Source organism: Macaca mulatta, chromosome 13 (genome assembly GCF_049350105.2).
Source record: "Macaca mulatta isolate MMU2019108-1 chromosome 13, T2T-MMU8v2.0, whole genome shotgun sequence".
Lineage (NCBI taxonomy): Eukaryota > Metazoa > Chordata > Mammalia > Primates > Cercopithecidae > Macaca > Macaca mulatta.
The window spans coordinates 70,055,231-70,078,457 of record NC_133418.1 but is presented as its reverse complement, the minus strand read 5'-3'; the positions used below and the strand labels follow the sequence as shown (position 1 = coordinate 70,078,457).

General features: G+C 41.9%; 1 protein-coding gene and 1 long non-coding RNA gene across 10 annotated transcripts in view; one reads left to right on the top strand and one right to left on the bottom strand.

Annotated features, from left to right (window-relative positions):
• SPTBN1 (spectrin beta, non-erythrocytic 1) overlaps nucleotides 1–23,227 on the top strand; it is a 213,914-nt gene that overhangs the window by 113,819 nt on the left and 76,868 nt on the right.
• On the bottom strand, nucleotides 647–3,998 carry LOC144333773 (uncharacterized). The gene is made up of 3 exons (XR_013402778.1): nucleotides 3,865–3,998; nucleotides 2,579–2,679; nucleotides 647–775 (listed from the first exon to the last, which is right to left on the bottom strand). It is a non-coding gene; the product is annotated as an uncharacterized LOC144333773 (long non-coding RNA).

Below are 23,227 nucleotides of genomic sequence, written 5' to 3'. Positions count from 1 at the left end.
TCTGTTCTACTCTGGTGGCAAGGAAATTACATAGGCTGTATCTTTTTTGGCTGAATCCCCCTCCCTCCACCAAGAGTGCAACTGTGATAGAATTTTGGAATGAGAGCTATTGTTTTAAGCACCGAGTGGTTGCAGGTGTGTTTGTGCATGTTGCCTGAAATCCTTTACAAACCATAGACTTGATTTTGGTGGAATTGACGTGCCAGTGGTGGTTACAACTAAGATTGTAGAAGACCAAACATTCTGTTGGAATGTGACCTTAGTATTTTGAATTATGTTTATTAAGTAACAGAAATTTCGAAGGTGTATTTTATTTTTATCTTTATTTTTTGAAGGTCTCTTAAAGTTTACAGTGTCTCTGAAAGTCTATGTAGTCTGTTGAACTCTTAAATCCCAGTGAGTTCCTATAGATGCTAGCTTGAGGGTATAGTATTTGAGATGTGAATACAGTCTAGTGCAAAGTGTGTTTCTGGTGCTTGAAAATGGTGCCCTGATTTCTATTGAGGGAGACATTTATTCCTATAAAGGTTTAAACGACTTGCTGTAAAATTCAGTCTTGCAATGACAGAGAGATTACACGCTATCTGCAAACAACTGCCAACCAGATGAAATCCCGGCTGTGCGAAGTCTGCGGTGAAGAATGGTGGGGGTGGCCAGGAGAGCAGTGGAAGGGAAGTGGCTCAGAACCTTGTAGTGGTGGTTTGGCGTGCCTGTCAAGGGCTGTCAGACGTTTTCTCTCTCATTTCAGAAACAAGGGTGGTGGGAAGCACATGGGCTGTGGATTTGCATAAACCAACAGTCAAATCCTAGCTCTACCAGTGACTTCACTGAGCCTAGTTTTCTTCATGGGAAAAGAATAGCCCTTGGGGTAGTTGTGAAGCCTAATTAGGTATGTTATAATTGTATTAAGAGGATGACCAGTTCATCGTTTGCCAGGGAGTTCTCTGGTTTTAGCGCCGAACATTCCACATCCAGGGAATCTTCCTCAGTCCCAGGCACACTGGGTGGTGGGTCACCCCAGTTATATATGAAGATACCTATTACTGTTCCCTAATTGTGTGTGTACACACACACACACACACACACACACACATACAACAAATACATATATAAAGGGCTTCTGGAAACTGGCTGCCTATTACTGTGTACCTGATACTCAGTGGGTGTTTGTGAACTCCCAGGAGGACAGTGTCTGTGTGTGTGTGTGTGTGTGTGTGTGTGTGTGTATCTCTGTATTCCTTCCTAGGGATGGCATACAAATAAATGTTTCGTGAATCAAAGGATGAATGAGTAGGTAAAGTAATGTAAGCAGTAATGCATATGTTTTAAAGTGACTTAGCTGGTTTTCCTTCCAGGGGCCTCTTTTTCCCTGAGAAAAGAGCCACTTAATAAATGATGTGTTGAATGAAAGAATACATCATGAAAATAATTTTGTCCATGATGTGGCTAAACTAAAACTTCAGGAAGGGCTTAGGCTGGGCCTATCTACTGTTTTTGATAAAATGAAATTTAATATGACCCTAGTGACAGCCTCCCCTCACCCCCTTAAAGCTCGAATTTAGGGAACTCTCGTGGTTGGACTCTCACATACTCCCTAGGACTCTGCTGGGTGCTGGGGAATTTACTAAACTTTGGTGAGGAGAAGAGGAGAGGAGAGGGAAGCCCACGGTACTTAGAGAGACAGAAACAGTTCCCTAGAAATTAGACATCAGATTGTCTTTTTCCCCCCCTTTCTTTTGAATGAGATGGAGCAAGAATATTTGGACCAGGAAAAAGTTTTAAGGTACATTTACACTAATGTAATCAGGTTACATAGTAAAAAATGTACCCTGGGAAATTGAAATCTATCCATTCTTTTAGGTGTGGCAGCTTATTCACATTTTTATGCTGTATGACCATAAAACGAACACAGCTTTTCTAACCGCGAGTGTCTTTGCTTACAGAGATAACAGTGTGACTAATGCTTTGCTAGAAGCCAGGCAGTTAAATCACACTCTGAGCAAATAGAGGCTGGGCTTCAGAAACTTAGATAACACATGAATGTGCAAACTTGGTCTTTTAAACTGAAGACTATCTGAAAGAAAACTGCTTTTGGCCCATGAACTATTTTCCCAGCCCTTTGTGCCTCCCAATCCCTGCCCCCCTTTAAAAAAATATTTGTTTTTCCTCTGCACATATACATACATGATTTCAATTTTGAGATGGGATGTTATTTTTTTCGCTTGAAACACAAGGAAGCAATTTTTTAAAGTCATACTCGTTCAGCAGTGGGCTTGCCTATAGCCAGTTTGACTAGGAGTTCTTGGCCATAGAACCATACAATGCAGTCTTTATCAAGATAGTAAATTCAGATGGGTTTTTGGAAAGGGAGAGGGCTGGAGTTGAGGGAAGGGCACTAGAGCAGTGTGACCCATGGGCCCAGGAGCAGTGTGAGTGGGAAAGGGCTCTGGAAGAAGCTGACTGCCTTTGTTTTTGCCACAGTGTGCTGGGAATCAGAGGGGAAGGCGGGCACAGACCCCAGCAGATACTCATCTCAGCCATTGTTGTCATTAAATGATTCTGAAATGACCTTTCTTACCTCAGTTTCCTGTGAGCTCATAGTTGTCTGCAGACGTGAATTATGTCATTGATCTTTGCTCCCTCTTTGCTTATAAGGGGTAGGTGTTCTCCTCCATGTTTCTGGAAAAGGAAAGCGATGCACAGGTCTCTTAGTAAAGTGGTCCCCAGCATTTTTGGAACCAGGGACTGGTTTTGTAGAAAACAGTTTTTCCACAGACAGGGTGGAGGAAATGGGGGGTGGTTTCGTGATGAAACTCTTCCACCTCAGATCATCAGGCATTAGATTCTCATTAAGGAGTGGGAACCTAGATCCTTAGCATGCACAGTTCACGACAGGGTTTGGTTCCTATGAGAATGCCGCTGCTGATCTGACAGGAGGCAGAGCTCAAGCGTAATGCTCCCCATCTACCACTCACCTTCTGCTGTGCAGCCGGTTCCTAAAAGGCCACGGACCAGGCTCAATACCGGTCTGCTACCGGTCTGCGACCTGGGGGCTGGGGACCCCTGACTTAGTGATTCAGCAGTTGATTTGGGATCCTCTTTTGTTCCTCCTCCCTCAGTGGGAATTCACAGTGTTGTAACTCATTTACTAAGGTTGTCTACGTTAGAAACAGAACTCCTATTGGACTACCAGGAGACATGGTCATTAGAATAATTATGATTCTTAGTATGACTCAACCCCTTTTTAATATTCAGTCTTATGGAGGGCCTCTCCTGCAGCTCTTTGCTCAGGCTCTAGGGCCACAGGGGTGTAATTTCTATCTCTGCCCTCAAGAAGCTCACAAACAAATCAAGAGACAGGAAAACAGATCCTATTTTCCTAATAGGATTTGAATGGGTGTATTTATGGGGGGATGCTTTGTATACCTGCAAAACAGAGAACACCTGCCCTCACTACTCCTCTGGGCTCCTCTGGGGTTGCTGGGATAATCCGTTACAATAATGTGCATGAACCCCCTATGGAAAACAGAAACTCATAATCAAATCTCATAAATTTTTGTGAGGGGACACAAACGTTGGGGTTGTCTTTGTTCTCAGGTCCCCTTAACTGGTCTAATGAAGGAAGCAGACACCTTTCCAGTAACAATAGCCAACATTTATTGGACACTTATGTACCAGACTGTGCTATTTATGACATATATTATCTAATTTCACAATCAGAAGAATGCTAGAGATAGGGTCAGGCATTATCTCTGTTTACAGATGAGGAAAGCAAGGCTTGGAGAGAATGCCATACAGTTATTAGTGTGGGGGAGCCGGCCTTTGCACCTGGCTGTTGACCACGCCCCAGCATTAAACCATTACCTCACACTGCTTCTCTGAGATAGTTATCTTCTTGGGAGCATTTAGGTGTGGCAGGATCTGGAGGGAGCAGTTGGACCCAAGTCTCCTAGCAGCAGCCTACACGTTTCTTGAGTCTGTTTTGAAGCAACTTCCTCAGCCCTAGCTGCGCAGAAAGCATCCTCCTCTCAGAGTGATGATTTTTATCATGTGGTTTCCTTCCTCCTGCCTTTGGAGGTCAGGTCTTCTCACCCAGGGTCAGAAAGCCCATCAGCTGCTGATAAGCTGCAGCACTTGAGTCACAGGATGCAGGCCTGTGTTTAGAATGGGTCATGCTCGTGTTGGGCACGTGGGGAATCAGTGATCCTGTGGGAGCTCGATCAGTTTGGTTTGGAATTGCAGATCACACCCTTCCACCACTTGGCTCATGTGTCTACTGATGCCTGTGATGTAGTTAAACCACTAACTTCTTTCTCCTGTATCAAACATGACTTTTTGAAAAAGTTTGTGGGGCTTTCCAGCGTGAACCAGGCATAAACCAGGTACCTTCACGAACATATTATTTATCCCTTCAGTCACCCTGTGTGCAAGGTGGTATCATAACTGCTTTGTAGATTGAGGAACCTGAGGACCGGAAAGATGACTTGAGGCGGCAGCCTCATTTAGCCAGCAAGTGAGAAAATGGGTGATGGTGAACTTCTGCAGCAAGAGGGGGCCGTTTTCAACATTTCTGTGAACTCAAGGTGTGTGCTTCATCTAAATGGGTGGAGACACGTAGGAAGGCATAGTGTATACATCCATTAGCACATGAGTAGATTTTACTGAGTTTTTTTGTTTTGTTTTAAATCCGGAGCATTGTGTATTTGATCATTCTTAGAGATTCAGCCAAATTCACAGGTATTAAGTGTCACACCTAACCTAGCAATACAATACACAGCTGAAAGAAACCAGTCAGGTTTTCCCAATATCAGCTTCTTTTTATTTTCTGTTGTGCAACTCCAGAGGATTCAATAATGTCAATTTCTGATAAAGCTTTTGCTATTGATGAGTAAATTCTTCCATTAAAAAGATACAGTCTGCTAATTTGCTTATTATTGATATTGCAAGAGCATAACATTGAAGGGATGAGTAATGCATCTGCATATCTTGAAGGACAAAACTGATGACGTCCACCCACATGTGGATACCGTATTTGGTAAAAAGCAACTAAGGTAAAATTGCCTAAGGGCATGTAACTTGAGCCATAGCTTAAATTCAGGTGATACTGAACGTTGACACATCAGGATTCTTTTGTACACAGAGACGTGGATGTAGACCCACTGGTAGCTATTGCAAAGGCTCTGGATTTTGAGCTGCTGGATGAAATACCTGCAGCTGGACATCTGTTATGATGCAATTAAGCAGTGACTCAGTGGCGTGAAGGTTCAGTTTCGATGTATCAAGGACTCCTTTAAATCTGTCCACAAACCTCTCAACCAAAAGGAGAAGAGAAATATGTACAGATATTTGAGAGAAACTGGGTCCCAACATGCCTCTGCCTAGGCCGTCATGGGAACCCGGTTCTTTCTCTTGACTGAGACAGGAATTAACCTGAAGTACAAGAAACGTGGTTGGATGGGTGGTTAAAGCAGGGCCCAGACTTTGGTACAGTTTAGGTTATGGCAGCAGGGCTAGGGAGAGAGGTGGATGGATGATGGTAATGGTCTGTGTTTTTTTTCCTTTTGTCACTCAGATCCAGCTTTTATTTATTTATTTATGAGACAGAGTCTGGCTGTGTCACCCAGGCTGGAGTGCAGTGGTGCGATCTCAGCTCACTGCAACCTCTGCCTCCTAGGAGGGTTCAAGCGTTTCTCCTGCCTCAGCCTCCCCAGTAGCTGGGATTACAGGCGCTTGCCACCACGCCTGGCTAATGTTTGTATTTTAGTAGAGACAGGGTTTTACCATGTTGGCCAGGCTAGTCTTAAACTCTTGACCTCAGGTGATCCGCCCACGTTGGCCTCCCAAAGTGCTGGGATTATAGGCATAAGCCACCGCACCCGGCCTTTTACTCTTCTTTCTGCTATTGCTTCGGCCCAATTAATAACTTAAAGCTGGAACATTGATGTCAGGTATGAGTAGGTCCAGGAAAATAGCTGTTGGCTCTGTTGCTTCAATTTTTTTTACTCTATACTTTGAAGAAGTAGTACTTTCTAGGACTTGTACTCAAAACTCAACTGACAAAACTTGGAAGGCTGTTGCTTATAATACGCTCTAGTTGATGCACCACAGCTGCCTGGCTGTGAGAATGGAGTAGCGTGTACCTCTTAATTAGCCAAGAGTAGGTGCTGTGGATGAAGGCAGGATGACTTTTTAGAACCCATTTTTAACTCTAAGATCTCTGAGGGAGCCATCAAATCCATCCACCTGTTCAATCAATATTCAGCCAGCAAGTGGGTGTCAAGGTGAGCAGCTTATAGTGCTGAGCACACTGGAAACACAGGTGTGTAAGGGACAGCCATGGTCTCAAATTATATTCTGAAAGGGAATACTAGGTAATTGATCCCAAACATGCAAATAACATTCCTTGGTCCTGGGATGTGGGGGAAGCGTTTTGGAGGAATTGACATTGATTGAAACTTTTTAAGTATGACCTGGATTAGATTATGAGATGATGGGTGCTTGGGGGTAGAGGTGTGTAGAGGGAGTCATGAAACCATGGAGGATGTTGGGGAATGGCTAGAAGTCTACTTGGGACATCATGCAAGTTTATTTTCCCCTTCCATTTCATTTGTTAATGCTTATTATAAGTTGGGGGTTTTGCCTTCTTTTTGTCAGCCAACATCCAGCTATCTTGGCATAGGTCCAGGGAATCATGTGCTGCTTAGCAGCTGATGTTAGTTAAATGATCTTGGACAAGTGACTTGCATTTCAGTTCTCTTACTTGTTAGGGTTGTAGATCATCTGATAGATTTGAAGACCCCTGCAAATAAATGCATGGCCATTTACCGTGGTCACATTCATTTTACCGAATGTGCTCCCCCAAGGCTCTTCTGGGTAGATGTCCACTGCTAAAACACTAAGTATTTTTGGCTTCTCATACTTTGGGCTCACAAAATCAGTTCTGTGGGAAATCTAACAAGCTACCAAGGAGAGGGGAAGCAAAAGAAAAGGTATATGGATTCACATGCAAAGAGAGAAGGAAAGTAGGTCCCTACCTAAACTCTAGCCCTGTGGTGGTGGTGGTGGTGATAATGGTAATAGCAGCCACTTCTTGATACTCCCCTTGTGCAGGCATTGTCCTAAGTACTTCGCAGTATTGATTCATATGCTCCTCATAGCATCCTTGTGTGATAAGTGTTACTTCCATTGTGAAGATGAGGAAACTGAGGCACAAAGGAAGCTGTGCCCAAGAACAGTTAACTAGTAAATGGAGCCAGGATTCCAACCCAGGCATTGTGCTTTGGGACTCAATTTTTAACAATCTTGCTGTGCTGCCTCTTGAGCATTTTTCACCTGGTGCATTTGTAGATCCCACATTAGGATTTTGTTAGTACCCTGGGCAACCTTGATTTGGTGAAGGCAATTGTTGAGAGGTAGAAATTCCTGATCCTTTTTCAGTCTTTTTTTTTTTTTGAGGCGGAGTCTTCACTCTGTTTCCCAGGCTGGAGTGCAGTGGCACCATCTCAGCTGACTGCAAGCTCCGCCTCCCGGGTTCGCGCCATTCTCCTGCCTCAGCCTCCCGAGTAGCTGGGACTACAGGCGCCCGCCACTGTGCCCGGCTAATTTTTTGTATTTTAGTAGAGACGGGGTCTCACCGTGTTAGCCAGGATGGTCTCGATCTCCTGACCTCGTGATCCGCCCGCCTCGGCCTCCCAAAGTGCAGGGATTACAGGCGTGAGCCACCGCGCCCGGCCCTCCTTTTTCAGTCTTAAAGGGTTTGCTTAGACTCTCACTCTTCATTGGTGATGGTAACAAGGGGCAACATGGTGAATGTCATGTAAAATTCAAGCTTTGCCTTATCTTGAAGGACTTTGTTCCCTTTTCTTTGATGGTACTTTGGAGATTCCAGACTATAAAAGACTGAGCCGACAGTACAGACTCTCTTGATCTGTATTTTCCCAGTATTTGAAATTATTTGTAATGTACCCATGAGAACCTGGAATAAAGGTTACTGGCCCTGAAGTAGAATCTTGGATTTAAAAGTACAGTGTTCACTGCTGCAATGTTGAGCATTTGCTACACAGAGAATAACCTTGGAGAAATGTTCAAAGGTGGTGGCATTACCTAGGAACATGAAGTTAGACCAGAAAACCATATCTTAAGTTCAGATTCTTGGAGATTGCTGATTTTTCTTGACTTTAAATATTTTCAATTCTTTGAGCATTGGTTGGTGTTTTTAGGCTAAGTGGCCTTTTGTTCTGTGATGTCCCTCTGTGAATGAAATGGATAATCCCTGTTTACAGTTAGCTGCTGCCCCTGCTGCTGCTGCCAAGAATAAGTGAAGACTTCCAACTGCGATTTGCATTGCGTTTTCAGGCCACCTTTTGAGTTTCCCTACAGCAGATATAAAAACTGTTTCTAAGAGTTCATTCTTACTTGTTCAGCCTTACTTGTTGTATCCTAAAGCCACACACTTGATTTTGCTCACATTCATTATGCTCCGTATTTGGCATCAGTGAGGCAAGTTATTTATATTTATTGTTTATACCCTGCCCACTTCCAGAAATTTGGCCTAGGCAGATTTGACCTAGGCAAGTGTCTCCTGATGGGGGGTGTGTGTGTGTGAGATAGTAATTCTGATGTGTGTGTCATGCTAATTCTGCCACTTCAAGAGTCCAGAATCATAAGATTTCTATAGGATTATTGGGTTGGTGAATGCTAGATTTATTCTCTTCTTTGCCCTCTCTCTCCAGGAAAAATCTGAGTATCTTTCTTAGGAATGCCTAACACTGCTAGACTGAAAGGTGCCATGTCACTGTTATATGTCTTTTTCCCAAGAAATTTTCTTTTGAGGGTGTTATAGAGAAGCCCTCTGGTATGAATGTATTAGGTTGGTGCAAAAGTAGTTGTGGCTGTTGCAATTAAGAGTAATGACAAGACTACAATTACTTCTGCACCAACCTAATACATGTTATATATTCCCATTTTGTTCTTTGCAGAATGAAGCTTCCTAGGAGTTTCTCTAGCTCATGACCTCCTTTACCTTTACTTTGAGTTGCAGTGTTCTTAGCTCGTAGAAGGAGCTTTGACAGCACATAGAAGAAAGTATAACAGCTTCTGTTTGACCTGAGGCACCCCTCAGGTATAAGAGTGTCACCCAGAGATAGAATACAGTGCCAGGTTATCAACTACCATTTTTTGGGACTGATTCTCTGCTCATGTGTGACCATTATTTGGGGAAATTATATAATACCACAAACCAGAAGTTTCTGAAAACACCTAAACTCCCCATCTTTCACACTCACCCATAGGGACCATGGCCCCCAGTGAGGGACAGTTCGTCTCCGTATTGGTAGCATTAGCGCACGTACTCACTATAGTTCTCTTAATACCTGAACTGTGGACGGACCAGATCCTCACTGAGCTGAAGACATTGGCATAGTAAGCGAGCCCAGCGTTGCTGTTTGGCCTTGCTTTTGAACTGGAAAGATATATTGCTGCATGGAGTTCTGAAAAGTACCTTTGTAAGTCCCAGGAACTCCTACTGACCTTTGGATTTAGGTAAAATGTAAGTCTTAGGAGAATTGATGAGAATGTAGGAACCAGTTTTAGCCAGTGCATTAAGACTAAAATGACTGTGTTGTTTGTCAGGCTTTGCCAGAAAGTATAGTGAGAGAGAGAGAGATCCTAAAACTCTGAAAGCAAATAGCCCACAGCAGTTAACTGTATTGACTTTGGAAACAGGTTATAAACCCAGACCTCTGTGCTGAACTTGAATGGGTATTTCTTTTCTTCTTTCTGAAGGGTAAAAGCTGCTGATGAGAACTGCTCTCATGTGTTGCTAGGACAAACCTGTATGACCTTCTTTATGTAAATAATTAACAGGGGAATATTTTCATTTACATTAAAACCATATATGAAAGAGATTTCCAGGCTGGCTCTGACAGCCTCTGGCCCCACTGGAGAAGGAAGCCAGCACTGAAAAAATTCAAGCTTCCAGTCACATGGAACCTGAGAATATTCTCTGTGACAGCAATGGCTGTGAAGCTGTTTCTTTAAAGTAAAACCCCATTTGAAGGTTAGTCTGGGGTGACTTTACTGTTACGGAAGGAGTAGATTTTGCTTCTTGATTGGTTCGTTGAGTGGTAGAGGTTAAAGGTACAACTAACTACTAATATATGTGGAACTAAAAAGCGTCTGAAACTTGTAGCAAACCGGTAATATTTAGAGGCTTCTGCCCACTCTGGCTAGGCACCTTTATCTTGTATACCCATACCAGCTCTTCACATCCTGTTTGTTGAATACATAAAGAGCAGATTTATGCACATTATCAGGAAAACAATTCGAAGCACAGGTCTTGTGAATGGGGAAGACCACTAGCATTGCCATTAGCTACTTATTTGTGTGTGTGTTGGAGGGCGGATTCTAATCGAAGTATACTCATATTCTCACCCTTTAACAACAACAAAATCTCCAAAATCTTCCCTCTGGCATTGTTTATTGATAGAATGGGAAACTTACTGCTGGTAACTAGTTAATTCTGAAAGGGTTTGGATTTCTACTGTATACTTCCAAAAGTACAGGCCTAGGGGAGCAAGGTGAGAGACACACATAGCCAAAAATGTGTAAAAACTTTATTTTTTAATAAAAATTATAGGCCGGGTGCACTAGCTCATCCCTGTAATCCCAGCATTTTGGGAGGCTGAGGTGGGCTGATCACTTGAGGTCAGGAGTTTGAAACCAGCCTGGGTAACATGGTGAAACCCCATTTCTACTAGAAATACAAAAATTAGCCGGGCATGGTGGCACACACCTGTAATCTCAGCTATTTGTGTGGCTGAGGCATGAGAATTGCTTGAGTCTGGGTGTTGGAGGTTGCAGTGAGCCGAGATCACGTCACTGCACTCCAGCCTGGGCAAAAGAGCAAGACTTGGTCTTAAAGAAAAAGAAAAAATATATAAATATATTCTCTCTCTCTCTCTCTCTCTCTCTCTATATATATATATATATATATATGTATGTATATATAAAATCTCATACAACATGTTTTGAAATATGCATGCATTGTGGAATGGCTAAATCGAAAGTTAATACATAACAAATTTAATGATAATACAAGTGTAGAATGGAAAACAAAGGGATTGTGGGTAATCATCAAGTACTTCTCATTAGCAAAAACCCATTTCATTTGCTTAGAATTGAGGAGGAGGGGATGCTCTAAATTGAGGATTCTCCATAGGGGCTTCTGTGAGACACGATGCTGACTGTCCCACTTGCCCAGGACATGGGTATCCTTTGGTGCTGACAGCATTTGCTGTTGCTTTCCAAGGAATCATGGCTGACATTGAACTTCCACTGCCTCTGGGCTGCTTTGCTCACTCCTCCTAGGCAGGCAAGCTGACCCTTGGGAAGCTCAGCATTTGGCCTTCGTGCTTTGGTTTCTTTGCCCTTTTTCTTTTTTTTTTTGGAAACTTTTATTTGTTCCGGGACCACTTTGAGGTTGAAGGTACAGCCCACAGTTTAAGAAAACTGTCCCAGACCTGAGCTAATAAAACGAGTAAAAGCCTTTTTCTCTTGTCATTACTACTTCCTCCTCACTGACTAATTAGCCAGCTGTAGCAGGTCTCATTAAACTTCATTAATCCTAAGCATCTGTCTGTAGGAACTGCCTCAAGATAAAAAGAGGAAGCTCCGCTAAACATTTTTGTTGCTGCTGCTAATTACCACAAGCTATGCTTTTTATTAATTAATGGCTCTGCTTGCCTCCAAATCCTATTGAAGAACTTTACCCATGCCAGACAACAGGCATTTCATTTTTTTTGTAGCAGCAGACATACTGCTCTGTGGTTTGGTACATGGGGTACCTGTAAATTATCAGGGCCGAGAACAGGGTAGCTCTGGAAACCAAGGTAGAGAAAAAAATACATCTGGAAGTCTGGTTGTGTGTAACTTGAACTTGCTCAAAGCCTTGTTGACACTGATGCTTTTTAAAAACATGCAGTCGTAAATTATTTCATCACTTTGCTCAAATACATGATGGCAAAACAATCACAAAGCTAGTTTTCTTGACTCACTGCTTCCAGGGTCTAAGAAAGCATTTTATAGCCAAGCGTGGTGGCTCACACGTGTAATCCCAGCACTTTGGGAGGCCGAGGCGGGCGGATCACGAGGTCAGGAGATCAAGACCATCCTGGCCAATACAGTGAAACCCGGTCTCTACTAAAAATGCAAAAAAAAAAAAAAAGCCGGGCGTGGTGGCGGGCGCCTGTAGTCCCGGCTACTCGGGAGGCTGAAGCAGGAGAATGGCGTGAACCCGGGAGGCAAAGCTTGGAGTGAGCCGAGATCACACCACTACACTCCAGCCTGGGCAACAGAGCGAGATTCCGTGTCAAAAAAAAAAAAAAAAGCATTTTATTGGGGCGGGGGGTTGTGATGCCAGAGTGTAAAGGATGTTAACGGTGACACTTAAAAAGGAAAATGTTGATCTTGGTTCTGGTCTGGTGGTGCCTGAGAGCAGGGACTCCTTGAAGGTGCGCGATGAATTACACTCCTCCCAGGTGTCAGGCAGGGGAGAGAAGCACCCTCCATCTAGAGATAGGGAGGACTCTTTCTGATGAGGGCTTCTGCACTGAATTATGTTAAACTGCCGTTTCGGAATCGTCAGGAATTAAGGTTGCAGGATACCTTAAGAGATTTAATTCAGTGTGTTCCATTTAGGTTGGGGGGAAACTTACTCAGCATTCAGACTTGAACCCCATTTCATATCACTTGGGGCCAAAGGTCCTTGCTAATGTAGAACTCTCTGTAGAGTGGTGGGAGCTGTAGAGTCAAACTGCTGGGACTGTGCTTGCTTCGTGACTGTGGGCAAATCACTGAATTTTTCTAGGCTTGAGTTTGCTCTTACGCAAAATATGTCTTGTGGTAAGAGTGCCTACTTCACAGAGTAGTTGGGAGAATTGAGTTTTAATGAAGTGCTTAGAAGAGTACTTGGCCCTAGTAAACACTCAGTATAAACCCTGACTATAGGGGTGTACATGGAAGAAGGTAATTTAATTCTCTGTCATCTAGGACCATGCTGGAGCCCTTCCCATTTGTGTAGCTGAATCACTGGTGGATCAACCCCCATTCGCCTCTGATCTTATTCCTGCAGCTGCTTGGTGATGTCCCCTGGACTCATTCGTCAGCTCTGAAGCTTTGACCCCTTGACTCACCTCTGGTCAGTTGGTCCCACAGTGCTTTGCTTGATCCTCTCTGTTGCCACCTGTTCCCATGCAGTATAATTACCTGTTAAAGAGGCTGTTGTCAGTAAACTGTAAACTCTTTCTGCATCTATCCTTATTTCTTACTGCTTAGTAGAACAATTTAAAACCTTTTTAAGAACGGATTTGCTTTTCTTGTAGATGAAACCTGAGGTGTGAACCCCAGTAAATAAAGGGTATGAGATGGGAGCTTTTCTGACCAAAGTGCAGGTGAGAAGATACTTGGAGGCTGACCCTGGGCTTTGCTCTTTCTGCATCCCTTGCTAGGAACATGATTTGGAAACTGCTACCCCGGCATCCTGTAGACTTCAGTGTTTCTTCAGTGAATGTCACTTTTTAAAAATTAATATCCTCAGTGTCTCCATCTATTACAAGGAAGTATTAATGTTTGTTTGCCATATTATGCTTATAAATGCTACATAAAGTTAACTACTGATTTAGTATTCCCCAGAAGAAAGACATGAAAATTCAGGGTGGCATTTTATTTTAGAGTATTCATTGAAGGCAGCAGTACACATAGGACCTTTTGTGATGCCCCAGAAGAGTATGTTTTCCTCCAGTGAGTGCTCTTTTTATTCCTACTCATCAGTCCCAGACCCATCGGGTGAACCTCTATTCTCTTATCAAACAAAAAATCATTTCACATTTTTCCCTTAAATGGAAATGCTCTTTAAATTTTTCAAAATTAGTATGTGCTCCTAAAAACACAAAAACAGAAAATCAGTAGCGTATTGATAGAAATACAGAGGTGGAAATGCCTCCTGTCTTTGCTTCTACTCCCTTGAGAGAAGACAGTTAATAGTTTGGAAGATATCCTTGGATATCTTTTTATGCAGTTACTTATATTTAAACATATATTCATAGGATCATACTGAATATATACACTGTTCTATAAGGGACTCTTGTATTCAGTAATATTATATGGCCACTTTCCCAAGCCTGTATGCTGTAGGTTTCACTTACTCTTTTTAATGCATACATACTCTTCTTTTATAAGGATATCCCATATTTTATTCAACCTACTAATGTATATTTAGTTTCTAGTCTTTTCTGTTTTGCTGTTGCTATTCTTTTTGACAATTTTTTTTTAAATCTGTAGTGCACATTCTGTACATCTTCGTCTTCTTGCCCAAGTATTTCTAGAAAACAGGTATCCATAGATGTAATTAGTAGATGGAGGAAATACATATTATAAATTTCAGTATCACTACCTACCTTCTCACCAACCACATGTGAGTGTCCTAGTTTCTCCACGCCTTCAGTAGGTGAAAGGATTTGTCTTTCAAATGTTGTATAGAATAGGGTTATAGTTTATTTTCACCTACTTCCACCTAGTCCTGAAAGTGGGGCCTCTGCTATCTGCCACCCCAGCAGAACATCTATACGTTTCCAGCCCTTCCCACCCAGATTCAAGATTATTATCTTTATGGAGGCTGTTGAGAAGCAGCTAAGGTCATTATTAAACAATAAAACGCCCCTGAAAAACAAATCAGCTGGAGCAAGAAGCTTCCCAGGCTATGTCAAGGTAGCTGAACAAGAAGACTACTCCTGAGACAATATTGGCTTACTGTCTCCCTCCTTACAGCCAAACTGACAAAACTACAAACAGCCAGGTCCCCACACCTTTTGGAAGCACCTGACTTTTTGGAGTGGGAGATAAAGCCTTGCGTGTAGGGACAAGGGAGAGATGGGGTGGGAGGCTTGCACGTGGATGCATCCATGGATGTTATAAAGATCTGTATTCTGTTTTATGGGAAGAGGTTTGCATTTAAGTTTAGCAACACTCTGCAAGAGGTTTACTTTTCCAAAATAAATAGAACAACAGAAAAACAGATCTCCCATTTATGCCCTCTTGTTCAAAACTTTCCTTTTTCATTTGAAGAAAATTAAATTTAGACAGATGACCAGTTTTAAGCTTAGAAGATTCAGTATGACCCAGGCCATACATTGTCTTGTATAAAAGTGTGTTTAAAGCTTTGGTTAGTGTTCCTATAATGCAAAATAGGGTTTGATTTAAAGTAACAACACAGGAACACTCTTGTGTTCTATAAACTGTCAACTGTCCTACCCTCTTCTGATCAGTGTGAGGGATCTTGTGGTGCCACCCTGCCTGTTGGGTAGTTATCGTGGGATTGAATCTGAGGTCATTTTCTCCTCCAGTTTTTCTGTCCTCCTTTATTAAAACAAGGCAATGTACACTGGGTACTTATAGGATTTGTCTGCCAAAACTCTGTAATATTTGGCTTTGAAAGAAATCTTGTGTAACCACTATGTGTGAGGTTGAAGAAAGCCACAAAGGAAGTTAGCAGAAGTGTTTTTCAGTGTTTAACCCTGTGTGCAATAACTTTCTCTTTTACATGTTAAGATATCTTTAAAATAATTGAATGGTAACTGAGTATCAATTATCTAATGCTGTGAACTCTCATGGAGTCAGAAATTACTCCTTACATATTTAAGGAGAGAACTCTTAATGCTTTTAGGTGTCCTTCCCAGTGTCCTTATATTAGTTACTCAATAAGTGGTCGCTGTTGACTAACCCAAGATGAAAAAATGACAGGTGACCTTTATGGCTGAATGTTGGGTACTGGTGTTCTACCTGGAATAATTTTTCAGGCAGTGGAATAGTTGGCTGAGTTAAATATATAACCGTGGATTGGGTCAGCCTGTCATCTAGTAAATTACTTCCTGAATGAATAATACTCTGTGAGAAGTGAAATTTTGGGTTACACATTGGGATATCACTTAGAAAATAGTACTAAACTTTAAAATTTAGTTTCAGGATTTTCTAAATCAGGGAGCAGCTTGTCAGTATAAAATTATACATTTTGTTTTTTAATCTTGTCACGGTCGTTCGTTACTTCTGAAATCCAAGTGTGGTTTGGAGACGACTTTACCCCACTGCTCCCCAAACACACATTGGAAGTCCATGGCTTACTTGCGTAGACAACTGTGATTGTGGAGTTTGGCACTGGAATTGAGACAGTCGTATTTAATTTATCAATCTGTCATTTCAACTCTGAATGTTTCTACAGTGGATTATGGTCACTGGCCAAAAAGGGTTTAGGTGACTAATGTGTAATGTTCTTCAGAACAGAAGCCAATTTTTAAATCCTTTTGTATTTATGTTCATTTATTTCTAAATATAATTTCTCTTCTCATTAAGTGGAGTCTTGTCCTAATTCTATAGTTTCAAGTGATAACTTGGCAATGCTGTGGCTTTCTTTATTCCAAAATGTTAATCCTTTGCAGATAAATTTATACATGCTGCATAGCCTTATTTGGAGGACTTCTGTATCTTAGCTTATCTTAGATGGGAGCTTCCATAATTAATTCATTCAGGGATTGATTATTTTAGTCAGTGCTATACTGTCCACACACAGTAGACAGCTTTGTGTGGTGGCTTTAAGTCTTTGACTCCCTCTCTTTCTGGTCTGTATGTCTCTCTGGTTTAAAAGAAAAAATATCCCTCAGACCTTAGCTTTTTGGATTCAATGAATTACTGTTAACTTTGACATCCTCATTAAATAGGAGAGCTGTTGGAAACTGTCACGAGTGGCTGGAATTGGTACTGTTATCTTGTTGGCGACGTCAGCTTCTCTGGGCATCTGTGCAAAAACATTGAGGTAGAGCAGAATCCTCTTCTATCTTGAATGTCTGAAGATAATGTGACTTGTGTGTGTGTGAAAGAGTTCTGTTTTTCCCTCTTTGCCGTTTTTGTCCTTAAGAATTCTGGAAACCTGGAGTAGATTGAAAACCACAATAAGGAAGGGCCGGGGAGCACGTTATTTGATTTTTTAATAAACTGCCTCTGACTAGCTTACATACTCCATAGAACATTAGGGCTACTTTTTGTGTGTATTGCATGAAATAAGAAACATCGCAAATTTGAATTCCCTCTCAATACCTCTGCTTAATCCAAGGCTTCTACAACAAAAGCCTACCTTTAGCCCTTGAAAATGAAGTAGAGGATTTTATCTTTACTGGTGAATTTGTGTGCCACGTGGTAGACTGGTGTAGAATGTAATATTTACTGCTTCTTTAATATTGCTTAGGAAAAATATCACACAGACATCTCCCTCCTCCATATGTTGCAATTATACTACTTTCATAAAGTCTTGAGTGTGCCTGTTAACGGTTGTTGCCCTTTAAAACATTCTTTTCTACTCAGTCTGTATTCGTGTTAACGTTCTGCCATTCTGTGTTAAGTTCTGCCGTTCTGTGTTAAGTTTAATAATTAAGTGTATGGTATCAATTTAGTTCTAAGCTTTTCCTAACTTTTAAGGGCATTGCAAGTTACTCTCTGCCCACCTTGAATTGAAGTCCCCTTCCGTGGAGAACTGGGGGAGAAGAGGTAATGGTGTATGAAGTGTCCATCAAAGTAAGAACTGAAGAGCCTTCACCTTCTGGGAAAGGCTGGGAAGTTGGAAGATCAGGCATCAAGCTGTTCCACCCTTCTCATCCTTTGAAGGTGAGGGTGCAGCCTTGACGTCTAGCCTGTGGTGATTACTGTAGTTTGTCCCTCCTGACAACTGGGGTGGCACACTGTGCATCTGATAAGTGAAGGTAGCCAGATAAATACCCGCTCCGCTGGGGAGTGGAGGGGGCCCCAAGTTCACCCTTTGACTGACCTGACATGTGGCAGAGCCTAGTAATATCACTTACCAGAAAATGCATGTGGTTACTGAGCATTAACCTGGCAACATATTCAGTAGCAAAATTTAAAATAGTACCCAGCATGGTGCCTTGCCTTGTTCATAGCAAGCACTTAGTACCTATTTGCTAAGCTGATTTTGATTTGAAGTGGAGTCTTAACAAATGGGAGGTGGGATCAACAGTGTTACTATATTGAAATGTTTTAAACCAGGACATGCCAAACTTTTTCTATAAAGGGCCAGATAACTGTTAGGCTTTGTGGGCCACATGGAGTCTCTATGGGATATTAGCAGCATCCTCCCCTTCCTCTTCCTCCTCCTTTTAACCACCCTCTTAAAATGTAAAACCTATGTAGCTCCCAGGCTACATAAGAAGAGGCTACTGGCTGAAGTTTGCTGACTCCTGTTTTAAATTAATCTTTTAACTCAATCTGAAGGAACTGACCAGATATGAATGGTTATGAGTTTTTTCTTCTTGTTTTGGGGAGGTAATGTCTTGTTTTCCTCAGGCAGTGTGGGATGGTGGTTGGAACTAAATAGATACCATCCCACACTCCCTGTGTGGGATGGAGTGCCTCAGGTGCTTTGGGATTCTTTAGGGTTCAGATAAATGTAGGCTCTAATTCTGGGTGTTACTTTGCCAGCAGCATACCTTCGGGGGGATCCCAAAACCAGTCTGTGCCTCAGCCACCTCAGTTAGTTAGAAATAACAGGCTGTAATGAAGGAGGGAAAGTGAGTGAAGGTCCTAACACAGCATCACCAGTGCACACCCGGGCTTACTTCAGCCTTTGCCCTAACTGATCAGTCATCCTGGCTGCAGTTCCCATCCTGTAGAGATGGAGGGTAGCAGGTTAACAGGCTCAGGATACAACTTGCTGTATGTGAAAGCGGTTTGGAAGTTTGCTACCCATTTTTAGTCAAATACGGTGAACAGTTACTGAGTATTTTATCACAAGGTCCTAATTCTGTTTTTTTACATTTGCTTTTTCCTCCTGGTTTTGGCACCTTACACTATTGGTTTTTTTGTTTTATTTTTTAAAAATTATTTTTAATTTTTGTGAATACATAGGTGTATTTTAAAAATTATTTTTTAAATTTTTGTGGGGTATGTAATGTTTTAATATAGGTACGCAATGCTTAATAATCATATCATGAAGAATGGGATATCCATCCCCTTAAGCATTTATCTTTTGTGTTACAAACAAGCCAGTTGTACTCTTAGTTATCTTTAAATCTACGGTTAACTTACTATTGATTAATTCACACTGGTTCCCACCTTAGCTCTCATCTTAGAAGAGGTGGTTGTGTTGCTTTGCCTCTTATTTTCAGAGAAAGCCCCCACCATAACCTCAGCTCCCTCCAGAGTCTTGGCTTCTTATGGATTGTGACTTTATGCAGCTCACCTTGACGTAGGACTGTGACAGAGGCAGGACCCTGGGGACAGAGCCTCATTTCTCAGTTATTGTGGGTCTCCTCTCAGAGGTTGTCCTTGCGGTGCCTTGGTCTCCACGTTGGCAAACCAGGGTTGTGCCACTCAGAAGAAAGACCCTCTGGAAGCTGCAGGAGAGGCTGCCCAGCGGATGCAACCTGTAGGTGCCAGGTCATAGAGAGCTCACGGTGAATTTTGTAGTCTGCCCATCAAACTGTACGCACTAGCAGACAATTGCATATTTGCTTCACATGCATTTAGAGCAGAAATTTACATGTGTTTTGTCCATGAAGCAAGTTAAACAGTTAAGGAAACTATTTTAACTCAAGTTCTATTTTTATACAAATCAGCAAACGTGAATTTAAGGCCTTCAGACTAGTCCGTCACAGGGAGGACTTCAGTCAAAAGATTAGTTTCCTTCCTCTTGCTGCCTCAAGATAACAGTTGGATTCTCTGTTATCAATACAGCCAGCTGCCTGTTTCCGGCTTCCTGCTCTGTGTATTTTGCATGTTACTCATGGGAAATGATTTATTTATTTTTTCAAGCTAAGGCACATAGGGGGACTCCACCCTACTACTATTCTTTTGTTTTGAGTTAGGATCCTTTTTTATTCTTTAAAACAATTCAAGAATTGAATTTTAATAGATAAATTGTTATAGTTGGTATAAATTAAGTATTGTGACAATTGGCCTGTTTGGGTCATGTTTAAATAATGTTGTAATATGTTACAATAATGTCCTAATCACACTCTTGTGTATTTTGCAACTTCACTTTACCGCACAGGTATGTGGTGGCAATTGCCCAAAGGTAAAACAAGCAAACAAAAAATGAAATTTGTCAACATTTTCGGTTGGCTCTGGACCCATTTTAGTCTGAATGACAGCACTACAAAATTGCATTTTTATCCATATTTCAGACATTGAGGAAAAATTGCAAGAAACAATTCAGCTGTCAAATATTTTTAGTGCTCTACAGTGACAACATCTAACTGCCTAGGGCCTGTCTTTGTGATTTGAAATTTCCCTCCTCCTCAACAATTTCAGTGAAACCACCACCACTACCACCAAGGTTTATTGAGAAACTAGTCATTGGGCACTGGAGGTTTGCTGATTCATTCAACAAATGTTTATTGTACACCTACTTTATGTCAGGTATATGCTAAAGTTCTAAACAGGAATAGGATCGGGCCTTTGCCTCTGACCCAACTGCAGGTTAATTGAAGAGACAGGACACAGGATGTATAATAAAAAGATAAGAGACCACATTGGTAGAACTAATCTTGGCTTAAGGATTAAAGGAAGGGTAATAGAAAACTGCCTTCCAGGTTAGAAGAATGATATAAGCAAAGACGGGGAAAAGCAGCCTGCAAAGTGAGAGTTCAGAGCATGAGAGTAAGACCTGTTAGGTTGGAACAAAAGACAGTGTGTCAGGGAAGTTCCCAGATGAAGCTGATGTCTTAGGAGAGCCCGTTTGGGAGTTTAAATGCCAGACTCAGAGATTTGGACTAGAGATTTGGACTGTCTTCTGGATAGCTGGGGTCCATTGAAGGTTTTGGTGCAGTGCTGCAACTTTGAAAAACCACTATTTGAGGAACATGACTGTGGTAGTGATGTTTAAGGTGGATTAGAATTGGAAGAGAGGCACAAGGCAGGGGAGTTCAGGTGGGGTCTGAAACCACCCAAATTGTGGTGAGCTTTGTTCAAAACACACAAAAATACATTGCCAAAATTATTCTCTTAGCAACTGATATTGTACTTCTTTGTAATGTCTCTTTGTTATTTTTTAACTTTTTGTTTTGTATCCCCAGCTAGATTTCTAGTTCATTGAGGGTAAGAGACTTTATCTTAGACCCAGAGTTCTAGGTACAGTATGCGCTTTGTAATATTGAAGCTCACGAATACCCTCAATTTCAGATTAGTCAGCTAACACAGTATTACCGATTTAAATAGTGGGGATATGTTCATGGGAGGATTGCTTCCTCTCCTTTGGATTTCTTCTTAGCTTCCATCCCTGTAATTCCTTTCTCTCTTACTTTGAACCCAGATCTACACCTAACTTAACTATATGTCTGTGCAAAGCAAAAACTACACGATTGCCGTCTTTTACTTAGGGGGTAGGCCATTATCTTAGCACAACCGAAGAGCCTGATAGAAAATATTATTGGGTTATACCTGCAGGTTCAGACTACTTGAAAAGTAAAAGGAAGATTCCATCTGTTAAGCCAGGTATAAATTCAGTCTTTAGGGGATCAATGAATAGGGTCTTTTGACAGTTCCTGATTCTATATTAACCTTTTTTTCTGTCCAGGGATGTTCCATGCTTTCAGGCTTTCCTTCATTCCTGGCTCCCATCCCTTTCCATAACCAGAACTGTGGCATATGGTGAATATAGTTGTGTTTGGCACTCTGTGCTGAGGGTATTGCAGAAAGATGCTGTACAATCATTTCCATCATGCAATGCCCTTCTGCTCATCAAAGCTATTTCTGTATCCTGTAACTTGACTCACGCTAACACAGTGTTCATTTTTTTGGTTATAGCAAATTCTCCAGAGTAAATAAATATGGGGCTGGGTGCAATGGCCCACACCTGTAATTCCATTACTTTGGGAGGCCAAGGTGGGAGGATCACTTGAGACCAGGAGTTTGAGATCAGCCTGGGCAATATAATATAATGAGACCCTATTTCTACCAAAAAAAAGAAAAGAGAAGAAAAAGTTAGCCAGGTGTGATGGTGCATGCCTGTCTGTAATCCTAGTTACTCTGGAGGTTGAGGTGGGAAGATTGCTTCAGCCTAGGAGTCCAAAGTCACAGTGAGCTGTGATCACACCCCTATACTCTAGCTGGGGTGACAGACTCCTTCTCTAATAAGTTCATTGGTTAATTAATTTAAAAATATAAATTAAAAAATTACATGGAAGCATTACAGCCTTTCAATATTTATCACAGTCATTCCCTAAGAAGAAAAGAAGTAGGTGTTATGCTTCTAGAAGAGGATGGTGATGGAGAGGATATTCACAGCCCTTTGTTTTAACCATTAAGCAAATGTGTTTCTCAGTACCTTTTTTTTCTTTTTCCTTTTCTTTTCTTTTTTTTTTTTTTTTTTTCCTGAGACGGAGTTTTGCTCCTGTCACCCAGGCTGGAGTGCAGTGACGCCATCTGGGCCCACTGCAACCTCCACCTCCCGGGTTCAAGTGATTCTCCTGCCTCAGCCTCCCGAGTAGCTGGGATTACAGGCATGCGCCACCATGCCCAGCTAATTTTGTATTTTTAGTAGAGATGGGGTTTCACCATGTTAGGCTGGTCTCGAACTCCTCCTGACCTCAGGTTTTCCACCTGCTTCAGCCTCCCAAAGTGCTGGGATTACATGCATGAACCACTGCGCCCGTCTACCTCATCCTTTTTTTCTAATACATCTGAGAATTTCAAGTTGCTTGTCAGAAACCAAACAACAAAAGAGAGTGATACTCAGCACATGACAGGAGAAGGTGTAGCTATGCATTTTAATCCCTCTTGCCTGACTGGAGTGGGAGAGACAGAGCCAAGGACCTCACCACTACTGGCTGGTGACATTTAGCAGCACTTAACCCCACTGAGCCTTGGGCTTTGCTGGAGATAACTAGCGCCCCACCTACCTGATAGTTTGCTGTGAAGATGTAGTGAGCTTTGAGAAAGTATGAAGTGCTATTCAGATGCATGGCAATGTTATTGCAGACACCATCTTACAAAATTCTGTCTGTAGGAAGGAGCACCATACTAGGATTTCCCTTATAATTTACTCCTTCTGGGAATCAGAATCTGATGTAAATGTTGCCACTCACTTGAGGGTGGGTTTCTTGACTCAGTAGTTCTCATTGATAGTAGTTGGCTAATTTATTTATCTCTGAGCCTGTGGAACTACAGGCTGAGC